The sequence below is a fragment of the Cricetulus griseus genome, chromosome 6 (assembly GCF_003668045.3).
Source record: "Cricetulus griseus strain 17A/GY chromosome 6, alternate assembly CriGri-PICRH-1.0, whole genome shotgun sequence".
In the NCBI taxonomy this organism is placed as follows: Eukaryota; Metazoa; Chordata; class Mammalia; order Rodentia; family Cricetidae; genus Cricetulus; species Cricetulus griseus.
Genome location: NC_048599.1, coordinates 9004557 through 9027612, shown reverse-complemented (window position 1 = coordinate 9027612; position 23056 = coordinate 9004557). Strand labels below are relative to the sequence as shown.

The 23056-nt window shown below is 46.9% G+C and overlaps 1 long non-coding RNA gene across 1 annotated transcript; it reads right to left on the bottom strand.

Moving 5' to 3' along the window:
- Positions 1-9391: 9391 nt before the first annotated feature.
- LOC113836490 lies at positions 9392-13403 on the bottom strand. The gene is made up of 3 exons (XR_003486752.2): positions 13181-13403; positions 10337-10608; positions 9392-10020 (listed from the first exon to the last, which is right to left on the bottom strand). It is a non-coding gene; the product is annotated as an uncharacterized LOC113836490 (long non-coding RNA).
- Positions 13404-23056: the final 9653 nt, after the last annotated feature.

Genomic DNA, 23056 nt, shown 5'->3' with positions numbered 1-23056 from the left:
GAGAAGAGAGAGGCAGGTCTCGTGTAGATCAGCTTGGCCTCAGACTCCCTGTATCGCTGAGAACAGTCTGGAACTTTGATCCTCCTGTCTCTCCACCTGAGTGTTGAGATAATGGATGTCTCTCACCCCCTCTGGTTTATGTAGGGCTGGGGATCAAAACCAGGGCTGGATTACCAGCCCAGGATCATTGTATCTACAAGTGGGGCGCCCATGAGTCAGGCTACTGTTTGTTCTTTTTTTTTTTTTTTTTTTTTTTTTTTTTTTGGAGCGTTTGGAGATGGAATCTAGGGCCTCAGGCACGCCCTGCAAGTTCCCTTTGGCTGAGCTACACATCTCAAGCCCCAGAACACTTGGACTACAATCCTGTAATTTACTAGCTGAGTGACTGTGGGTAAGATATGGGACACTTGTGTCTCAGTTTCCCCATTTGTAAAATGAGTACACAGAAAATCCCGTGAGCCTTAACTGGGGTTGGACAAAGGTCGTCATGCTTGGTGGCATTTATCCACTAAGCCATCTCACGGGCCCATTGTTTGTATATGTGAGTCCCTGTCCCTCAGCACTTTGGGGAGCGTGCCTTGAAGTGATTTTCAGGGCCCTGTTGTGTCCCTTGTTTAACCTTTTACTGTTGGGCACAGTGGCTGTTCCCCTTTTCTGTGCCCACAAGCAATACATAAATGTTACAGTTTTTCCACAGTCACCCCAAACATGTATTTTTATCCCCCCCCCCCTTTCTTGCTAGCAGCCATCTAATGAATGTGAGGCTGGTTTTGATTCCTTTTGATCCCATCCATGGCCAATGGTCACTGTCTGTCACTCTCTTCCCCACAGAACACAGCTCTTTAGTTCCCCGTTGTCTTCACAGCTTCTCCTTATGTTTGTTGACTGTAGCTCAGGAGTTGCCAATGATGGCCTGAGGCTTCCGGTCAAATCCAGCTGCTGCTTGTTTTTTGCTGGTCCACAAAACCAAAAATTGTTGTTATGTTATCTAATGGCTTTTAAAAACATATCAGAAAAATATTCCCTGAACTGAAAAAAAAAAAAAGAGAGAGAGAGAGAGAGAGATAGAGACAAAATTCAAAATCCATTGTCCGTGAATAGGCATTGTTGAGCTCGGCCGTCCCTTTTCATGTGTGCCTGGCCTGTGGCTGTTTTTGGATGGACCAGCAAAGGGAAATGATTGGAACAGGGACCATATGGCCTGTCAGACCTAAACTGTTCACAGTGAGCTTTTGTAGGAGAGGGTTGCTGAGTGGCATGCTCAAGCCTGACCTCTGGGGCAGTCACCTTGCCGTTCCACAGGCCCCTGGCAGGTAATTCCTCAGTTACCCAGTGTGTCTGTCTGCCTATCTTCTCATGCTATTCTAGACTCAGTTAAGACTCAAGAGGGACCAGAGAACTGAATGTAAAAATTCTAGCTAGAATTTTGTAGAAGAAAAGATGGAACACTGGCATCACAAGCTCGGGAAAGCCAGGGATATCAGGTATGTTTTATTCCATAGCATTATTTATTCCTTCATCATTTATGCTGTGGAACCCTGGCTGACCTGAAACTCCTGATCTACTGTTTCTGCCTCCTGAGTGCTAGGATCACAAGTATGTGCCACTATACCTACCTCTAAAACATAAAAAAGTTAAATTTCTGTTCATCAAAGATAATATTGATAAAATTAGTAGGTGAGACAAGAACTGGAAGAAATAATTTTGCCACATGTCTGTGTTATAACTTGAATCTAAATATACCAAGAACTACAAATTAGAATAATAAGACAATTCACTTCAAGAACATATGTTATCTATTTATTTATTTAATATTTTGAGATAGGGTCTTAGGTAGACCAAGCTAGCCTCAAGCTTGCCATGTAGCCCAGGTTGGCCTCAAAGTTGCGATCCTCTTGCCTCCATCTCCCAAATGCTAGGGTTATAGGCGTGTACCATGCCTGGTGCAATAGACTTGAGAATACATTGGACCTAACAAAGAAAGCCTGGCGTGGTGTGATGTATCTTTAACCCCAGCTTTGGAGAGGTTGAGACAGAAGGATTACAAGTCTAAGACCTACCTGGACTCCTGAGACCCTACAGTGAGATCCTTTCGAATTAATGCATAGCCACTGAATGCTGGATCTGGATTACAACCTAAGGGACCTGGCAGCAGCCTATGTCCTCACGCTGGATAAAGACATCACACGGACAGCCCATCTGCTGGTGTCATCTGCTGACAGTTTCAACTCTAACTGCACCTTTATCAGCCTGCCTTGACTCTTATCTAATTCCTGCCTCACCCTACCTTCATTTCCTGTCGAAAATAGACTGCAGGCGACCTTGGCCTTCTAAGAAACAGACCGAAAGCCAGGAAGATGCTCACCCATTTACTCATCTCACCGCCAGTGTGGAGGCTGAGCCAGCAGTGACTGTAGCTAGGCTGTGCTACTGTCCCAGAACTGAGTGTAGCTCTGTGTGGCTCAAACAGGAACATCGCAGTGTGAGGGAGGGTGGGAGAGCCTCCTGCACCCACAGATTCCACCCCCTTGGGAGTTTGTTTTCTAATTTGTAAAATTAGAATGTCCCTCGCTCATAGAAGATTTCCTGTGTCAACGACGACACAGTGTTGGGTTTTGAATTTGAGGGGTCCCACACAGGCGCCTGTGTTTGAACACTTGATATCCCGCTGGGGGCGCTGTTTTGGGAAGTTGTGAAGTCTTTAGGAGATGGAGCCTTACTGGAGGGAGTGTGTCACTGGGAGTGGGCCTACTTCCCACCTGCTCTCTGCTTCCTGTCCCACCAAGATGCACCATGAGGTGGTCCCAAGTGCACAGGACTGCCACCCTGGAGCAACCTGCTGCCAAGGCTTCCCCTCCCATGATGGATTTCATCCCTTCAAACTAGAAGCCCAAATCACTTCCTTCCCCTAAGTTGCTTCTTGTCAAGCATCACAGGCAGAGACAGGAAAAGAAGCCCATGGGTTGTTTAGACTTTGTGAATCCACAGCCCCCTAACTGTTCAAGCAACGACCCAAGGCCCGTGTGGCAAATGCATTTTTAAAAGACTAACCACTCCTCCCCTGAATTGAGATGAATTTTTTTAAAACAAAGGCCAAATAACACATTGCCACTTCCCTGGAGAAACTCAGTGGATGTTCACAGCACCTGATGTCGGGAAGGATTGTATTTGAATTCCAGATGTTGCTACAAAGTGAACGTTAAGGATTTAGAGCCATGCCTGGGGGACTGTGGACGGGACTTCTGTATGCTCAGGGTGGAGAACCTGCATCAGTAAAGTGAAATAGTGAAAAGAAAAGAACCAGAGAAAGAATGGAGTTCTCGGGCTGGAGAGATGGCTCAGAGGTTGCTCTTCCAAAGGTCCTGAGTTCAATTCCCAGCAACCACATGGTGGCTCACAACCATCTGTTATGAGATCTGGTGCCCTCTTCTGATGTGCAGATATACATGGAAGCAGAATGTTGTATACATAATAAATAAATAAATAAATAAATAAATAAATAAATAAAATCTTAAAAAAAAAAAAGAGAGAGTTCTCCTGTCATTCCTGGAATTGTGCATTGCTATCACTGAATGCTTATTGGATGTTCTAGGCCACTGGTTTCCAACCAGGGCTGATTTTGTCCCCCAGGAGACATTTGGTGGTATCTGGAAACAGTTTGCTTGTCACACTGGTGCCAGCTGCTACTGACATCTGGGATTAGAGTAACCACACAAGACAGTTTCGTGATGGAGAAGCATCCTCCGGCAAATGTCTGTTAGAGCCATAGTTAGGAGACTCTGGCCCAGGTTCTGGGCACACAGCTACAAACAAAACCACAAATATTAACCACTTGTTGTACCTTTGTACAAGATACATTCTCTGTGGGAAAAAGTACATTGTCACAAATGTGGAGTTTCTCGGTATGTGCTTCTTCTTCGAAAGGCTCCATGGCTATTTTACATTATTAGAAAATCTTCAAACATATTGTTTTTAAGTATATGGAGGTCTTAAAGTGTATATACAATCCTCACAATGGCTTTTTTAGTCATTCTTAGATGATTACTACTTAAAACAATACAATGTTGGGTGCTCTCACATTCTCATGGTGGATGAGTTCTAAGGCTTGGAGTTTATTCCAGAAGCTATCAAGTCAAAATATGCAAATGTTAAGAAAGCCTTAATACGTATGGTGCCTTATTTCCCATTCCCTTTGTTCAGGAGTTAGTGTCTATTAAACAAGCTAAAAGAACAAGTTAAACAGCAAACATTTCTAGTTTAGGCTATGAATGACTATAAGTTCTTGGTTTAAAAAAATGTTTATTTTATTTTCAAAGTTATGTGTGCGTGCCTGCGTCTGTGAGCAGGTGCCTCTGAAAGCCAAGAGTGTCAGATGCTGGAGTTGTGGGCACTTTATGACATTGCATGCTGGGCATCGAACTCAGATCCTCTGCAAGAGCAGAGTGTGCTCCTAACTGTTGAGCCATCTTTCCATTTTCCTTGTTTTCTGTTGAAGAGGTGGATGACTTGGGCTCAGGTCCATTGTCCATTGGATCTGGCCTAGTTAGGGTTCTCTGCTGCTGTCATGAAACAGTGTCCCAAAACAACTCTGGGAGGAAAGGGTTTATTTGACTTACACATCCCCATCACAGGCCATCATCAAAGGAAGTCAGGGCAGGGACTCAAGCAGGAGCAGAAGCAGGAAGGAGAGCTGCTGGCCAGCTTGCTGAGTTTGCTTTCTTATGCATCCCAGGACCATCTGCCCAGGGGTGGCATGGCCCATGTCAACCATCAATCAGGAGAATGTTCCACCGACTTGCCCACAGGTTAGTCCAATGGAGGCGATTCCTTAACGGAAGCTCGATCTTCCAAGGCAATTCTAGTTCTTGCCAAGTTGACAAAAATTAACCAACAGAGGCTCCTAGATGCACAGCACGTACTTCCTCTCCAGCGGTCCCAGGGTGCAGGTCCTGTAAACACCCTAGTATACGGCAAGGCTGGAAACAGTTCAAAGAGCTGGCGACAAAGCACCATGAAGAATGATTTGCTTATGGGAAAGGATGACAAGAGCTTGGAGCCTGAAAGCTGTGGGCAGAAAGCCCTGCGAGGAGGGGAATCTCCATCTCCAAGCCCTGAAGTGCAGAAATAAAGGGAAGAGGGGAACTTGCAGGGGTGGGGGTGGGGGTGGGGTGTGTTTGTGTGTGCCAGCTGCTCACAAACAGCGGGGATTCCAGACGGAAGTCTCAAGAGTGAACTTCCTTACTGTGGCTCTCACAGAATAACCCACAAAGAAATGATAGGATTCCTTCAAAGAACAAAGCTGGGGGCTCCCAAGAGGCTCAGGGGTGAGCACTTCTGCCACCAAGCTTGACTGCCTGAGTTTCTTCTTTGGAAATCACACAGCACAAGCAGAGAACTGACTCCGGTCCTCTAATCCCAAAGTGCACCTCCCCCAACCCCTGCCAGCACACAAAATGAGTAAATAGAAAACTTAGCTATAAACAATTCTAGGGGATGACAAGATGTTCTCATGGTTAAAGGTGCTGGCTGCCAAGCCTGATGACTTGAATTTGATCTCCAGAACTCACATGGCAGAAGAGAGACTCCTACCAGGTCTTCTGACTTCCACATGTGCTCTGTGACAAGAGTATGCATGGACACACACACACACACACATGCTTGTGCACACATATACAAATAAACAAATGAATTTAATTAAAGAAAATGTTTATTTGGAGCTTGAGAGATGACTCAGTGGTTGAGAGCACTGGCTGTTCTTTCAGAGGACCCGGGATCAAATCCCAGCTACCACATGGCAGCTCACAACCATCTGTCATTCCAGTTCCAGGGGATCTGGCACCCTCTTCTTATCTCTTTAGGCACCAGGCACCAGGAACACACATGATGCATAGACATACATGTAGGCAAAACATCCATGCATACAATTGTATTCCAATTTATTAGTATGTAGAATGTGTGTATATGAGACCCAAGTGTGTGTGTGTGTGTGTGTGTGTGTGTGTGTGTGTGTGTGTGTGTGTGTGGTGCTCTTGGGTACAGATAGTAAAGAGCTCTGGCTTTCCAGGCCTTGAGGCTCCATGCCAGTGACTCAGCCCTGACCTTGTGAACCAAACAATTATAAACCTTTGGTGAAAATGGGTGTGGCTATGTTTCAGTATAACTCAGTAACAAAGCCTGATAGCAACAAGGGGCACAGTTTGCTGACTCTCAGCCTCAAGGAATGAGTGGGCTGAGGTGTGAGAGTGACTCTTGGGCAAGTGGACTCTGACCCTAGCTAGTTACTTTCTGTTGCTGTGGTAAAACACGATGACCAAGAGCAATTTAGAGCAGTCCATTTGGCCTTATGGTTCCAGACGGTGACTGCCTGATGTTAGGGATGGCAACAGAACTGTGGCTGTAGTAGGCGGCTGACTGACAGACACACTTTCATCCACACGCAGGAAGCAAAGAGGAAGAGAAGAGGACGTGTTGTAAATCTATGAACCTTCAAAACCAGAAGTGCCAGTGACATAATTCTCCCAAGGCTCCACCTCCTAAGGGATCTATAACCTCCCAAACAGCGCCACCAATTGGGGACCACGTGTTCCTGTAGATGAGCATATGTGTATGTGTGTGTGTGGGGGGGCGTGTTTCTCATTCAGTCCACCATAAACCCTATCTCTATGCTCAATATCTGTACAACCTTATACCAATAGTTAACTTTGGGGATCATTTTTTTTTCTTTGAAGACAAAAATGGGAGTTAATTGAAATGCTTACTGGATAAGTTTATCCTCAGCATTAATGGCTGGATGATGCTTAACTTGGGCCTGGATGCTTGGAGGCTCTGTGATAGGAGAAGGATGGAAAGAGTGCCCATCCACCCCGTGAGAGCTCTTACCTTTGTATGTCTGGGTAGCGGAACTCATTGGCCAAGGAGCACAAATTTCTGGGGCATAAGAACCATGTGTTGGCCTGGAGATCCAGGTCAGTGGCAGAGCTCTCTCCTGGCATGTGCAAGGTGCTGGTTTCCACCCTGAGCACTGCAAACAAGCAACTGAACATGTCTTGCTTATATTGGTCTCTGTAGAGCATGGCGTCTTCAGGTCTGGTGGTAGGACTGGTTGTGGAGGTCGGGTGCAATGGTTCTGTAAGGAAAGGCAGGAGGATGGGGCGAGGGGGGGGGAGGAAAGGAAGTTGCTAAGTGGATTTCTCTTTGGGCACACATAGCACCACAGTCTCACGCTCATCTGGAGATAGGTTTGCCCAACTTGGGAAAATCAGAACTGGCTGTATGGATTGTTCTGTCAAGGGTGAGGGCATCATTTCCTAGGAGAGTTGTCTCTTGTTTTGCTCAGAAAGAGAGCAGCCAGGGAGATCTCAGTGGGAGAGCTGGGGATTCTGCTGGCTTCTGCTGCAGTGCCTGGTTACTGCTTGCTATACAACACCTGTGCATCCAGAGCACATAGTCCTCAGTCACCCACAAAACACAATGGTTTATGGGAAAAGGATGGTAAAGGTGCCTCTGCCACTTGTCACTTGTAACCTCAGAGACTAAGTCGTTCAGTTTAGCATCTGAATGGAGGGAGGATTCCGGGATTGGGGGTACCCAGAGTCAAAGGAGCTAATGTTCTTATTCTTAGGGCAGGCTGGGAAATTATGCTCAACCAGGTGGCCTGTGGGTGTTTTCTTTGCCAAGAGGTGTGAGTTGTTTCACCCACATGAGCCCCTCTGGATTCTCAAGGCTGTGCTCAGCATAGACAGTGTGGGATTGAATCCTGCCCTGGCATTTCCTCAGTGTGGCTTCATTTGAATGGGGACAGCAGAGTCTCTCCAGTCACATTTTTGTATTAGCGTTAAAGCTTAGAAAATGTTTGGTCTGGTGCCTAGCACCTGCTTCAGATTGCATTTCTGAATGTGCTTTATTGCTGTTTGTGTGTGTGGCACAGGACTGTGTGTGCAGATGCTCTCACCAGTGCAGGTGTGTGTGAAAGCCAGAGGTTGACATCAGGATGTCTCCCTTAATCCTTAATCGCTTCTCCACCTTGTCTTTTGAGACTGGGTCTCATTGAATTTAGAGCTCACCGGTTGGAGCTATCTGGTCATCGAGCCCCAGGGATCCACTGCCTCTGGCACCCAGTTCTGGGGTTACAATGACCAGCTTTTTTATGTGGGTGCTGCGTATCTGAACTCAGATCCTCATGCTTATGCAGCAAACACTTCGCCCAGAGAGCCATCTCGTCAGCCCTCTACTTGTATTTTATTTACTTCCTCTTTTGCGGTTGTTTCATTTGTGGAAACTGGCATGGTCTAAGTTTCTCAACTGTCATTTTCGTGTTACCTTAGATTTCTGCCCTATCTGTTGCCACCTGTACTGTGCCTTATTTAGAATACATTAATTGGTGGTTAAGTCATTTACACACAGTACAATAAACTTGCAAATAAGGCCATTGAGATCATGGTTTGAATAGGACACTGCTTGGCACTCTGGGATGAGTGATATCGTCATTGGCACTGTCAGGGTTACATTCCGGCTTGCAGGCCTCTATTCTTCTCTCCCTGCTAAGTCAGGTCATGGCTTTGTCCCATTTGAACTCATGGCGATGCTCTCCGGTGAACTGCTTGGCTGGGGATTTTATTCGTGAAGTCAGGGGATTTTTTTTTTTCCTTCTTCTTCTGTTAAATAACTTGGACTCTGACAAATTACAAGGAAGTGGTTTCTTGGAGCTGAGCGTTCAGAGTTTCTGGGAGGGAGGGAGCTGTGGAAATTCCCCTTCCCTGCCTAAAATAACTGGAACGGGAGCCCAACAGTATGAGCTTTGTCCAGGCTTGAAACAATATCCCTTCCAAGTGTGTTTTGTGCGGAAATACTTACCAATATATGATGGTAGTTCTTACTGACAAGCTGAAAACATGCTAGTCATTCTGTGTTCCATAGCTAAAAGGGCCATTGTTCCTAACAATGAGTCCCACAGGGGTGAAATTTAAGTCTGTGGGTATAGCAGTGTTGCCCCTACCTGGCTTTGCCTCGATCCTTCTGTTTGATTGCTTGGCTACCACAAGAATCTAATTCCGGAAGTAGGTATGTCCTCTATGTGCGAGATTATTTCGGCTACACGCCCATTTGTGACAATCATCTCCCAGACACTTCCGAGCAGGTTCTGAGGAAATGAGAGGCTGCAATGCTGGAGCCTTCTAGTAGGGCAGAGTTCACAGGAACTATCCCAGTTGAATGGCTGTGGGCTCAGGTTCCAAGGCAGCCTGTGATCCTGAGCTTGAGTGGGTCAGAAGTTTCCTAACTGGGGCAACTGCAGGTGTGTAGGCTTCAGCAGACTGGGGTTTATTTGGATGAAATGACATCAAAGTGATATTCGGACTATTGTAGACTATAAAAACAAACAGACTGGGTAAGCTCTCGTGAAGCTTAAAAACCATTCTTGGTTTTTAAAGTTTTAATTATCACCCAAAAGAACACTTAAGGGTTAAATGAGCAGACAGGAATAAAAGTGGGAAGCCATGAATTAACTTTTTAAAAACATGGTGTTATAGTTTAGATCTTCGATGCTCCATAGAGGCCCGTGTGTTAGAAGGCTGAGCTTGCATGAACGTGGGTGGGGGTATTTACTCCACCAATGGTAACTCAGCAGTGGCGACAGCAGGGAACAACATGCCTTCCCCTCCCCCAGACACCATTTGCTCATGTTTCCTCAGGCAGGGGTGGGGCCTCCTGAGCCTCTCCCTTATTCAGGTAGGAATGCTGGCAGGCCTGGTCTTGTGTGGGTATCATGCAGGTAAGCACTCATGCAGGTAACCGTAGCTGCCGTGGGTTCATGAGTGCAACACCTGTGTCCTGTCGAGCAGAGAGCGTTTCACAGCTTCTTCCCCTCTGGCTCTTCTGTTCCTTTTGAACCCTCTCCTACAATGTCTCCTCCACCTTGCAGTGTAGATGTCACTTAGGGCTGAGCACCCAGCAGTAATTCTCAGCCCTTTGAGATGTTGTGAATCTCTCTCCTCACATCCATCCCCTCGTGCACGAGGAAGCCTAGGGCAGAGAACAGAGCTGTTGCGTGGGTCTGAACACGGTCCCTTAGAAGGCGCTTTGAGCACAACCATTGGTTCCCCCAAGGACCCAGCAGTGGATCGTGTTCTGATCTCTAGTGAGGCAATACTTCGTAGTGGGGAGCACACAGCAAAGTCACTCACCTCACAGCCACGAGCAGAGAAGAGGAGGTCACAGTGTCCTTTGAAGGCGTGCCCCAATGACCTCCTGCTACTAGACGCCATCCCTAAAAGATTCAACGTCCCCCACCCCACTCCTACCCCCACGGCACCACCCAAAGACGAAGCCTTTAACATACTGGGAGCATTGAAGATTCACACCACAGCACCACGGTCGGTAAGGGTTCCTCAATCCCTGAAATCGACCGCATGAAGGTGCCCAGCTCACACCATGAAGTTTCTTTCTGAAGGAAGGGAGAGCCAAGTGTAGCAGTTTCTGGGATTTCCTTTCCGCTCTGGGGTCTCTAGCTCTTGATACTCTTGACCTCTGGGGTCACGTCACAAGAGGAGGGCGCCTGCTCCCATTAGCCATGCTGCTCCGGGGCCAGAACAGGGCAGTGATTCACTCCACCTAGCGGATGAGGCCGAGTGAGGCGGGATGGGCCTTAGCACTTAGTCAAGCCTCTCCCTTCTCGATTCTCACCCCTCATCCTTTTCTTCAGCACAAAGGAGTTATGGAACCTTCTTCACTGGCCACACCTTACTCCAAGACTGTAGTCCCAGGGTTGGCTGGGGCAGTGGTGGCAGAGCCAGAAGTAAAGTCACTGATACTCTCACTGGAGCTGAGAATTTTCTCACACAGCCTTCTAGCTAAGGGAGCTTGGTTGGGGAGGGCATGGCTGCCTCACCCTGTCAGGGAGGAGATGTCCTCCCCTCCCTCAAGGAGGAAGTTCTCTCTTGCTTCTCAAAGTGCAAGCTGTGTGCAAATTCAGTTGTTCTCATACCATGGCTCCAAACTGCGAGCCAGTGGTGGCATTTAGTGTCCAGGGAACTAGTCATTTCTTCTCCACAGAAGTGCATTAATTAATTCAGCTAAGCTGACCAGGGAGCCTAGGCTCAGGGAGAGGCTCTGCTACAAAAGTAAGAAGAGGTGGTGAGGCAATGGAATAAGACACTTGACCTTGACCTCTGACCTCCACATGCGTGAACACACATGCATGTGCATGCACACACACACACACACACACACACACACACAGAGAGAGAGAGAGAGAGAGAGAGAGAGAGAGAGCTGTGCATGGCACGCCTTGAGACAAAGCAACCCTTGAGACTGTAGTGAGTGCAAATGGCTTGTCATAGCAGAAGGTCGAACTCCCTCTGAGTCACTGGGTGACTGACAGCTCTCCCTCCTTCGGATGGCTCTTCCCCCATATTTTGAGTTCATGACACACATTCCCAAGTGCCTGTCTTTAATGAATCTTTGCGTAGCGTTCCTTCGTGTGGGGTGACACTCCATCATCCAGCGGCTCAGGTATGATCAGGTAGGAACCTGTTTCCCCTGGCTGTCCACAGGGTGAGTAGTGATTTTGCTTTCAGCGGCTTAAGCCTTTGACTTCTTTTTCCTGCGGATATGATGGATTTCACAGATATTGGCAGGGCTCACGACACACCTACCCTGTGAGGCTTCTGGTGTTAAAGGAAACAACTATGAAGGGATGCCAAAACAAGGGCTAAGAAGAGCCAGAAGGTATTTCCAGTGTCTAAATCGAAGAGAACAGGGATCTGGGAATGTTGCTCAGTTGGTAGCATGCTTGCCTGGCATGCGCCAGGCCAGGTTCAGTCCCCAGCAGTGCATACACAGGCGTGATGGAGGACACTTGTCACCTGGGGGGGCTGAGGTGGAAGGACAGGACATTTACGGTGATTGTCAGGTACACAGGACATTCAAACCAGCCTGTGTTCCGTACAAGAGGCGATGTCTCAAAGTAAATGAACAAGGGGGCTGGGGAGATGGCTCAGCAGTTGAGAGCCCTGGCTGTTCTTCCAGAGGACCCAGGTTCAATTCCCAGCACCCACATGGCAGCTCACAATTGTCTGTAACTCCAGGTCCAGGGAATCTGACACCTTCACACCAATGAACATAAAATAAAGTTAAATAAGTTATTAAAAATAAATAAATGAGTAAACAAATAAGAATTGGAAGGCACACACGTGCATGCACACACACACACACACACACACACACACACACACACACACACACACTGCAATGCTGAATCTGGAACCATGGGATTTATAGTAATCTGGAGGTGGCATGGTCTGTGGATGGGACACTTTCATGCATCCTTTTGAAAATGAAGGCCTCACCGGGTGTTGATGGCGCACGCCTTTAATCCCAGCATTCGGGCGGCAGAGGCAGGCGGATCTCTGTGAGTTCGAGGCCAGCCTGGTCTCCAGAGCGAGTGCCAGGATAGGCTCCAAAGCTACACAGAGAAACCCGTCTCAGAAAAAAAAAAAAAAAGAAAAGAAAAGAAAAAAGAAAATGAAGGCCTCACGCTGATGATGTCACTTGCTTGATGGGGACCCCCAGGAATGCAGTGCTTACTTTGTGGCTTCATCCGAACTAGCCAAGTGAGCCTGTGGACGGCACTTGCCCTCTCTGAGTTTCCTCACTGGTAAAATGGCAATTGTTGGGCATGGGCATCATCCTAGTCCTGGGGATACAGCTCTTCCTTGCAGGGAGCCCACGTTCTCTGCACAGGTGAGGTGGGGAGAGGAAGGGGTGTCTACCAGGGATGCGATGTGACATAGCTGTCTACAAAATTCCTAGTCAGGTTACAAAAGCAAGCTCTCCTAATGTTTCCAGTAAGTGTCCAATTCTGGCTGCACTGCACTCAGGCACAGGCAGATACCGCATGCTGCAAGGAGCAGCCCAGCAGTGAGAAAGGAGTGTGGCCCACCGAAGCCTGAGCACTTAGTGCTTCCCACGTGCTTTCAGCAAGACATCCATAGGGTTGTGCCATAGAGATCTTGGAGGACCCAGGGGGCAGAGAGGCCACTGAAGGACCCAAAGAAGATACGAAGTGTATCCCCAGTGGGTCAAGAATAAGAACTAGGAAAGTGCCTCCTGAAGGCACTCTTGAGTGGTCTGGACAGAAACCTCGGCTCCAGTCAGTTAGCCACGGTGTATCCTCAAGCCTTACCATCTCTCTGCCCTTTCACCTTGTCATCAGCAAGAGGGATGTAGGTAGCAGGCCCTTCATGGATGGGTGGAGTGGAGCATCCCAGAGTTCGTCCGTCTCAGGCAGCCATGTAAATAAAGGCCTGACTCTCAACTGCCATCGAGCTTACTAATGTTGCAGGGCATCAGGCGAGGAGTGTTTCATCAGGCCGGTCAGTCACTTCCTTTCACCCTCCCCTGACAAGCCCAGGAGGTGGGTACTGTTATGATCCCATTTCATGGATGAGGTAAATGATTTCATCAGGTTGTTAACATTAGTCATTATTATGCCCCATGGTGACATCATGGGAGGTTAAGGTGAGCCAGCTGCTTAGCAAGAATATCAGCAGAGACTGGCAACAGCTGCTGAGTCTCCGTTTGGAGGAGGAAAAGAAAGGAATCCAGACTGGATAGGAATGCATGTCGCCACCCGCCACGGGTGTGTCTTACTGGACCAGCATAGCAGTGCTAAGGCTTGTTTTGAGTTCTGACAGATGAAGCATAGCCATTTAAGCCGCCCCACAACTGTGACAGTGGCCCATTTGCTCTGTCATAATGGTTTTGTCTTTTTCTAGGACTCCCTATAAATGGCATCCCAGATTTCTTTCATTGAATCTTGCCTGGCATTGCCCAGCGATGTTCCATTGTCAATCAGACCTGTGCTTTATTAGCCAAAGAATGGATGTTTGCACTCTTGCTTCCTGTCCACTGTGAAGGAAGCCGTTGAGGACAGTTAAGTCCAAGTGTTGGTGGATATATGTCTTCAGTTTTTCTGGGTACCACACAGGAACGAGATTTTTGGGTCACACCCCAAGTGTGTGACTCACAGTATAAAACTTTTCTTAGGCAGAGAAAAATAGCTGTACTAGTTTGTATTCTTGTTGGCATGGTAGGAGGCTCCAATTGTTCCATGTCTTTACTAACAGCTGGTGCCATCAAAAAAGGTTAGCTATCCTACTGTGTGCTTTCCTACTATGTACAGTAGCATTTCATTGTGAGCTCTAATTTGCATTTCCATAATGATTGGTGACAATACCTGTACTCAATGCTTAGTTAATAATCTATTGTCTCTTGGTTAAAATGTATCTGTCCAAATATTTCGCTTAGTTAAAAATATTGCCTTCTTTTTCTTTTTTTTATAGGTGTTTTAAGTTGTTTTGTTTTGCTTTCAACAGCACATTTCTATGTAGCCTGGGCTGGCCTTAGACATGATCCTTCTGCCTTAGTCTACCAATTGCACATGTCTTTTTAATTTAGTAAGCATGTTTAAAATGAAATCTCCTTAGTCTGTGGTTTTTCTTTCCTTTTCTGTCCCTCCCTCCCTCCCTTCCTTCCTTCCTTCCTTCCTTCCTTCCCTCCCCTCCTCCTCCCTCCCTCCCTCCCTCCCTCCCTCCCTCCCTCCCTCCCTTTCTGGGTCTTGCTACTACAGCTCAGGATGACCTCCAGCTCACACATCTCCAATCCCCACTTTTTGAGCACTGGAATTATAGGCCTGTATAACACCCAACCTTTTTCATTTCCTTAACGGAGACCCTTGAAGATTGAAATTGTCAGTTTTTATGATGGCTTAAGTGACTAATAAAATTAAGGATTTTGAATTATAGGAAAAATTGGACCAATCCAAGGTCATAGGGTTCTTTTCCTGTGGTTTCTTTCATGGATTTTATAAATGCACCTTTCACATTTAGGTCTGTCAGGTCTGCCGCCATTTCAGGTTAATATTTTACTTTCAGGGCTCAGTCTGTCTTTGCACATGGATATTTAATTGTTTCGGTGTCTTTTGTTGGAAAGACTCACTGGTTTAAAAAACAATTGAATTAACAGCAGTACACTTGACTGTGTTTGAGTGAGCATCTTTCTGATGTTCCAGTGATCTGCCCTGTGCTGGCGACACACTGTCATCACTTGCAGTTTTGTGCTGGATCTCGAGCTCAGGCAGTTGAAATCTCCCGTTTTTGGTCTTTCTATCCATTTATGGAGAATCAACTATGCATGTACCTCTGCTCATCTGTTCATTATAGAGCGTCTGGGGCATCGGTTGGCAGAGTGCTTTCCCAAGGCCTTGGATTTGATGCTCAGAACTGAATAAATGCATGCTAATAATAATAATAATAATAATAATAATAATAATAATAATAATAAATCGTAGTACACACCTGTATTCCCACATGGGAAGTAGATGCAGGAAGACCAGAAATTCAAGGTCACCCTCAGCTATAGATTGAATTTAAGGCTAGCCTGGGCTACATGAGAGCCTGTCTAGAAACAAAACCAAAAATATTAAGTCAGGCTTGGCTTCAGGTGCTGGGGTGGAGTGCTGACAAAAATACACAAATTCCTGGCTTTCTAAGGCTTTTTCGGGGATTCAGGTATTGGGTGATGGTAGAATAAAAATCTGAAACATAGGTGATGTATCTGCCATACTGCATGGGTGTGTATGTGTGTGTATGTGTGTCTGTGTGTGTGCCCAGACAGAAATACCATGAAGGAAAAAAACACTTCAAAGACAGGAGAGAAGAGTGACCTGGGAAGGACTCCCCAATGAGATGAGAACTGAGCACATGCCAGAGGAGGTGAGGACTGAACCATTCAACACAAGTGGTGAATAGTCCTGCAGACACAGAGAGGGCCAGAAGCACTCAGAACTCCAGGGGGTCAGGAGTGGTTCTCTGGAGGCTTCTGCCCTTGGAGGTTCCTGAGGAGGAGGCTTCCATATTGAAAATGTAGTTAGTGGCCGTTTCCATTAGTACAGTGACTAGAGAGAGCTGAGGGACCACTGGACTGAGGCCTAGATGCTCAGTCAGATGGCCATGAAAGCCTAGACAAGCACTTCCGGGTGGAAAGGAAACAGCAGGTGTGAGGGGTCAGGGGCAAGTTAGTGGGAGAGGTCTTCCAGATGAAGTAGCAGGAATGGAGACGCACTGGATGGCCCCACTTGTCAACCAGCAAAAGCGTGGATCTTGTTCTAAGAGGCCAGGGACATGACAAGGGTGATCTCGGTTTTTAAAAGGCTTTGTGTTACCTAATCACTTCTATTAGTCAGATACTTTGTAACACAAATGAGTACTTGGCCTGTATTTTAGAAACTTCTGGGATCCTGAAAAAACACAATGACATTCTGGCTGCAACACCTGGAGACTCCCAGCCAGGCCCTGGACCCGGGTCCATTCATGCAAATACTCAGGGACAGATTCTTCACTAGGTACTGATGAGCTGTCTTGGATGCAAATGTGGCCTCTTCATTTTACTACAAGTCACCATGAGTCAGGAGGTGCTGTTTGCACAGTGTGACTAAGTGATGGAGTGTTGACTGCAGCCATTCCCGGCCCCAGCTTGTGAAAGAGATCCTTTTAAATTGAAAGTAAGCTCAAACTTACCACGAAGCCACACATATATAAACTGTGTGAATAATCTGTGCACATACACAAACCATGTGAATAATCTGTGTACATGTATAAACTGTGTGAATAATCTGTGTGCAGCCTTTCCTTACCTACTACCTTCCAGTGATCAGGTTTGGACTGCCTGTGTGCTACTGGACCCTGAATGTCCCCACCGCTGTCCCCTGTCTTTTACGATTCTGACATTTTTAATAAATTCAGCGGCTTCCCCTCTGCTCTGTGCCTAGCTATACCTTGGTACTCTGCATTTTGGTTTCTGTGACATTTCTCTGTGACTCTGCTACATTCTCAGATGACATGTGACACAGAAGGTGTTCCCTCTGGAGACATGTGATGTCCCTGTCATTAGTGGAATCAGATGCCCCCAAACTGTTGTCCAGTGTTTGGGAAAGTGACACGTGAAGGAGGATCAGGAAAAGAGGGGTGGAAATCAAGATGTGTCTGAGTATCTCATGTCCCTGAGTGGTCCAGGCTGCTGACTTCACTCCCCCAAGTGAGGGAGGCCATGGTGAGTACACACACCTCACACATACTATATCCAACACACACACACACACACACACACACACACACGCACGCACGCACGCACGCACGCACGCACGCACACATGCACACACACGAACTACATTTCACAAACCACATACGCATATTACACCCCAAACGTATCACCTATACATACCACACATACACACCCCTCCACACATCACACACATACCACACCCACACACAACACACACATCCATAGGCACACATTCACACACCACACATATACATTTGTGTATGCATACATGCATACACACACAGGCACACAGACACCACACACATGCATTGTGTACGCACACATGCATACACACACATAGGCACACATTGAGCACACACATACATTTGTGTACGCACACTACATAGACATATATTCATTTGTATATGCACACATGCATGCACACATACATAGGCACACATAGAGCACACACATACATTTGTGTATGCACACATGCACACACCAATCACATGGGAAGACTCAGGTTCTTCACTAAGGTTCACATGAACTTAGCAGTTCCTGGTTATCTCGTGAAACTTGGAAGATTGCTGTGGAGAAGAGGAAGCGTTGGCCTGAGCCCTGGCAGCAATTAACCCCGCCCAGAAGAAGTAGGTTTAAAAATGAGAGGGTCTCAATGTGGAACCCGCAGGGCGCCAGTTCAGAGAAGAGACCTACCCAAGCCAACTGAGAGCAAAGGCAGAGGGATGAACCTGGGATGTAGTTTGAACCTCTGTACCAGCTGGGCTTCATGCTATTTTGTTATATCTTTATTAAATATTCTTTTAGTTTTATGTGCGTGAATACCTTGCTTGCATAAATGTATGGGCACTGTATGTGTTCTTGGTGCCGGTGGAGGCCAGGAGAGGGCATGGATCCTCCGGAGCTGGCGTTTGAGACAGTTGTGACCCACAGTGTGGGGTCTGGGAACTGGGTCTTAGTGTTCCGCAAGTGCAGCTGGGGCTCTTAACCTCTGAGCCATCCCTCCAGCTTCAAGAAACTTATTTTCTTAGGACATGGGGGAAGGGATCCAGGGCTTTAGGCTTGTTTGTTCAGCAAATACTCTTTTCGTGTATTTTGAATTTTATTTTATTTTACTTTTTTGGGATAGAATCACATTCTGCAGCTCAGGCTGGGCCTGAACTCATCAAAATCCTCCTGTCTCAGTCTACCAGGTGATAAGATTACTGATGTGAGCCTGGCTTTGACAAGCACTTTAGAGTCCCCAGCCCTTCTGGACACTTGTTCCAAGTATAATATATATATATATATATATATATTATATATATATATATATATATATATTGTGTGTGTGTGTTTGTGTGTGTATGAGACACTTGCTCTAAGGGTATCATATATATCCTTGATTTGCTTTTAATTTATTTTTTAATTAAAAATGATTAGCTACATGTCACCTGTATGCGTCTGTATCATCTATATATCCTTCCTTCCTTCTCTCTCTTTCTCTCTTCTTCTTCTCACCCCCAAGCATCTATTTTCAAATCCTTGTGCCGAGGAGATGCCAAGAGTCTCGTTGGGGGAGATGGTGAGGGGGCGATACAGGGGAAGAGCAGGAGGAAAGGGGGACAGACTGGTGTGGGTCTTTGGAGAGCTCAGGAGAATAGCAGCGATCTTCCCTGTCCCTGGTGTCACCTCTTACAGCCAACACCATTTTGTGGCCTGGCAGAAGAGTTGTCAAGCTGGTCACAGGTCTGCCACACAACCCCAATCTGGCCCCAAGAAAAGGCACCTGTGTGTGACTCTGGGGTTAAAGGCGCTGCCTGGTCGTCTCCAGCTGGACTTGAAACTCCCGTTTAATAAAGAGTTCTGCAAAATAATACCCGCAGAGTCACAGTGCCAGGTTCCCGTGCTTTCCTGAAGCGCCAGGCACGGGTTCCCTAGGAAATGGGGCCTTGCTTGCCAAGCTCCCACGGCTTGCCCTGCAAACGGCCTGAATGATCTGGCACTCTGCGTTGCCACTGGGATGAAATGGAAAAAAGAAAAAGAAGAAGTGTCTCTGGAAGCGGGCGCGCTCACACAAACCCGCAACGATTGTGTAAACACTCTCCATTGAGAATCTGGAGTGCGGTTGCCCTCTGCTGGGGAGCTGAAGACAGCTAGTGGGGGCGGAGGGAGGACCGTGCTAGCATCCTTCCACGGTGCTCGCTGGCTGTGGTGCATGCCGGGAACCGAAACGCGGAACTAAAGTCAAGTCTTGCTTTGGTGGAACTGACAATCAACGAAATCACTTCGATTGTTTTCCTCTTTTTACTGGAATTCTTGGATTTGATAGATGGGGGAGGATCAGAGGGGGAGGGGAGGGGCGGGGAGACGGAGGGAGGAGGGGAGGAGGGGAGGAGGGGAAGGGATGGAGGAAAATACTAACTTTTCTAATTCAACATGACAAAGATTCGGAGAAAGTGCACCGCTAGTGACCGGGAGGAGGAATGCCCTATTGGGCATTATATTCCCTGTCGTCTAATGGAATCAAACTCTTGGTTCCAGCACCAAGGATTCTGAGCCTATCCTATTCAAGACAGTAACTACAGCCCACACGGAAGAGGCTATACAACTGAAGAAATAAAATTTTCACTTTATTTCATTTCTGTGACTGCATGTTCACATGTAGAGAGCCACCTGTGTCTAGGGGCTGATGTGCTGGGCAGTAGAGTTCTGAGCCCGTTAACTGGAACAACCCAGAACTCCCACCACAGTTAGAGCTTGCTGAGAGAGGGAGGCCCTTGGTGAGATTTCTTTGTGTATTTATTTAGAGACAGGGTCTCATACTGTAGTCCAAGCTAGCCTCCAGCTCACAGAAATTCTCCTGTTCCGGTTTCCAAAGTACTGGAGTTATGAGTGTGTGTTAATTGAACGCTAAGAATTTGCTGATTGAAGAAAACCTCAAGTGGGTTTGGCTAATCCCCACGACCCCAGAGGCTGAGGCAGGAGGAATGAGAGAATTCAAGGTTTGCCAGAGCCACAGGGTGAGCTCAATGTGGAGACTGTGAGGGTGAGCTCAATGTGGAGACTGTGAGGGTGAGCTCAATGTGGAGACTGTGAGGGTGAGCTCAATGTGGAGACTGTGAGGGTGAGCTCAATGTGGAGACTGTGAGGGTGAGCTCAATGTGGAGACCTGTATCAAGATAATAATAGTAGTAGTAACAATGCAGGCGAGGGTGTGGTTGAGTGGTAGAGCAGTTAGTTGATTTGACATGCTTGAGGTCTCCCGGTCCATCTGTGGCCCTGCAACAGGAAGGGAGGGAGGAAGGGGGGGAACGAGAGAGAGGAAAGAGAGACAGAAGCTAAGATAGGGAATGAGAGAGGAAGGAAGAAACGGGAAGAAATTCAGACTCCTTCCTGAGTTCCGCCAACGCCTAGTGACATCCTGTGCACACCCTAAGGTGGCCTTTGTGTGGCACTGGCTTGGGTGGTCGGGAAAGGCATTTTCAGCTTGTTGCAGAACTGCCACAGTAGCATGCTGGGTCCGTGAAAGTTTCTGCCCGTTAACAAGAAGTCTCTACTACTTGTGACCTCACCAGTGAAAATTTCTTTAATTGTCTCCTGGTGTTCTGGGTTTTGCATTTTTGTTTCTAAGGATACATTCCTGGGTGATGTCATGAAGTCCCCAAAGACACAGTGGGGCTGTGTTGGATTGGGAAAGATGATTTATCTGGGGTGTCAAAAGGAAAAGAAGGGAAACAGGCACTTGGGAAAATGTCCTCCCGCCCACCCGAATTTTGGCTTGGCAACCGTGGTGGAGGAGCAAGAAACACGTGGACGTTTGAGGAGGCATGGGGTCCTAGGAGGACAGGAAGCAGAAGGAGAGAGCTGGGCTGACAGCCTGCAGGCATTGCACAGTCTCAGAAGGAGATTACAGCATGACTGAGTTTTTAGGGATCCAACAGGGACCTGGGTAGAGATTCTGTGGGCTCTGAGGCAACTTGACCTCAGCCAGATGGTATTTGAATAACCTGCTCTTAGAGGGAAAACAGACATAGCAAACAGAGCCACGTTTAGTGATGAAACTCTCACTTTGCCTGAGTCATGTGCGGCCATGCCCAGGGGTCAGGCTGACACTCAACTCAAAAACAAGTGAGAAATTGAAGACAATCCGTGGCGGCAGCTACTGGAAGGGCCACCACATCCCCAGAAAGAGTGGAGCTGCTAAAAAGCCATTTGTGATAGGCACAGTTATCTTGAATGCATGGAGCAGAGATTACGGAAAAATCGAGAATGTTAATGAGGCAACATTCGAGTTGAGTCATTCAGTGTGGGAAACCCAGATGCTTCCATCCCCTAAAAGGAACATCTTGCTCTCAGTCAAAATGGAAATAAAAATTGGGGCTTGAATTTGGCAAATGATTCAGAACTCTGTGTAGGTATTTTCACACGCACAGTGGATAATTTTCATGTTGGAGTTTATTTGTGCTAAAAGGCAGAAAAGGGTAAAAAGCACATCTTAAGAGTTATGAGGTTCTACGAATAAAAATAATGTTACTTACAGCTATTCCTTAATTAGTACCCCCTTCCACCTGTGGTAATTTCCTGAGATAGTCAGTGGGGAAAAGATCTCTCCTTCTCTTCTTTCTCCCCCTCCCCTCCTCTCCCTCCCTCCCTCCCTCCTCTCCCTCCCTCCCCCTTTCCTTCTTTCTTTGCTCCTTCTCCTCTGCCTCCTTCTCCCTTTCTTCTTCATTTATTCTAAGTAGCTTTTAACAGCACACCAATTACCTGTGTATAACGGGAAAACACAGGCTCAAGCAGCTTAGGGAAGATTGATCTGTGTTCACTAGCGTGCAATTCAGAGGTGGGTGAAGATAAAAGGCAAACATTTGAGGCCATTTCCTTATTTGGCATGGCACTTAGGAAGTGGAACATGCCTAATCTACTGGTTTGTACCACCTTTCCCTATAATGGACTGTTTGGGAAGCTCCTGGGCAACCGATTCTGGCATCTCATTGGTCAGAGGCCTGTTAAATGGTACTCTTATTTGCAAAGAAGGCTGTAACTTGTAGCTTTAAAAGCCTCTCCTCAAGAAAGAAGGGAGAAAGGATATGGCTAGACATATCTAATAGACTTAACCACTGTGAAAAGCCTTAGTATGAATCAGATAGAACCTATTTTTAACTCAGTTTTGAAAAAAATAATCTTTATATTTATTTGTGTGTGTGTGTGTGTGTGTGTGTGTGTGTGAACCACATGTAGCAGGTGCTGGAGGAGGCCAGAAGAGGGCACCAGATCTCCTGGAACTGACACCACACATGGTTATGAGCTGCCTGATGTGGGTGCTGGGAACTGAACTCTCGTGTTCTGCAAGAGCAGCAACTGTTCTCTTAACTGATGAGCCATCTCTCCAGCCCCCCCCCATAATTTTAATTGTTCATTTTAGTAAATTTTATTCATAATCAATTATCACAGTATAAAACAATGATTTTATATATATCATATACATATCAAGGATGACAGTGAGGGGGATATGTGTGTGTGTGTGTGTGTGTGTGTGTGTGTGTGTTATTTGTGTGTGTGCTTTTTAAGAAGGTGCCATAGTCACTGCATTTCTCTGAAGGATTTCAAAGGAATGAGACATGTCTGTCTGCCAGGAACCCTATCTTCCTCTTTGGGAATCTGACCCGAATGAGGTATTCTGAGGAACTGAATGAAGAGCTCAAGTAGCAGTGTCTTAAACCCAAATGTGCTGTCTAGAGAAAGTCAACGTCATCAGTGAGCTGAGGAGAGATTTACTGAGCGGAAGACAAGCGCTCTTTGATTTAAGTGGCTCGAACAGTCACGGCTGTGGAGTGGAGCCTGTGCTCAGGTCTGAGGCAGTCTTTGCTAGCCAGCTGTGATGAGCAGTGAAGAAAGGGTGGAGATGGAGGCAGGGTGGGAGCAGGGCTATGGTTCAGACTAGGTATCGTGAGCACACCAG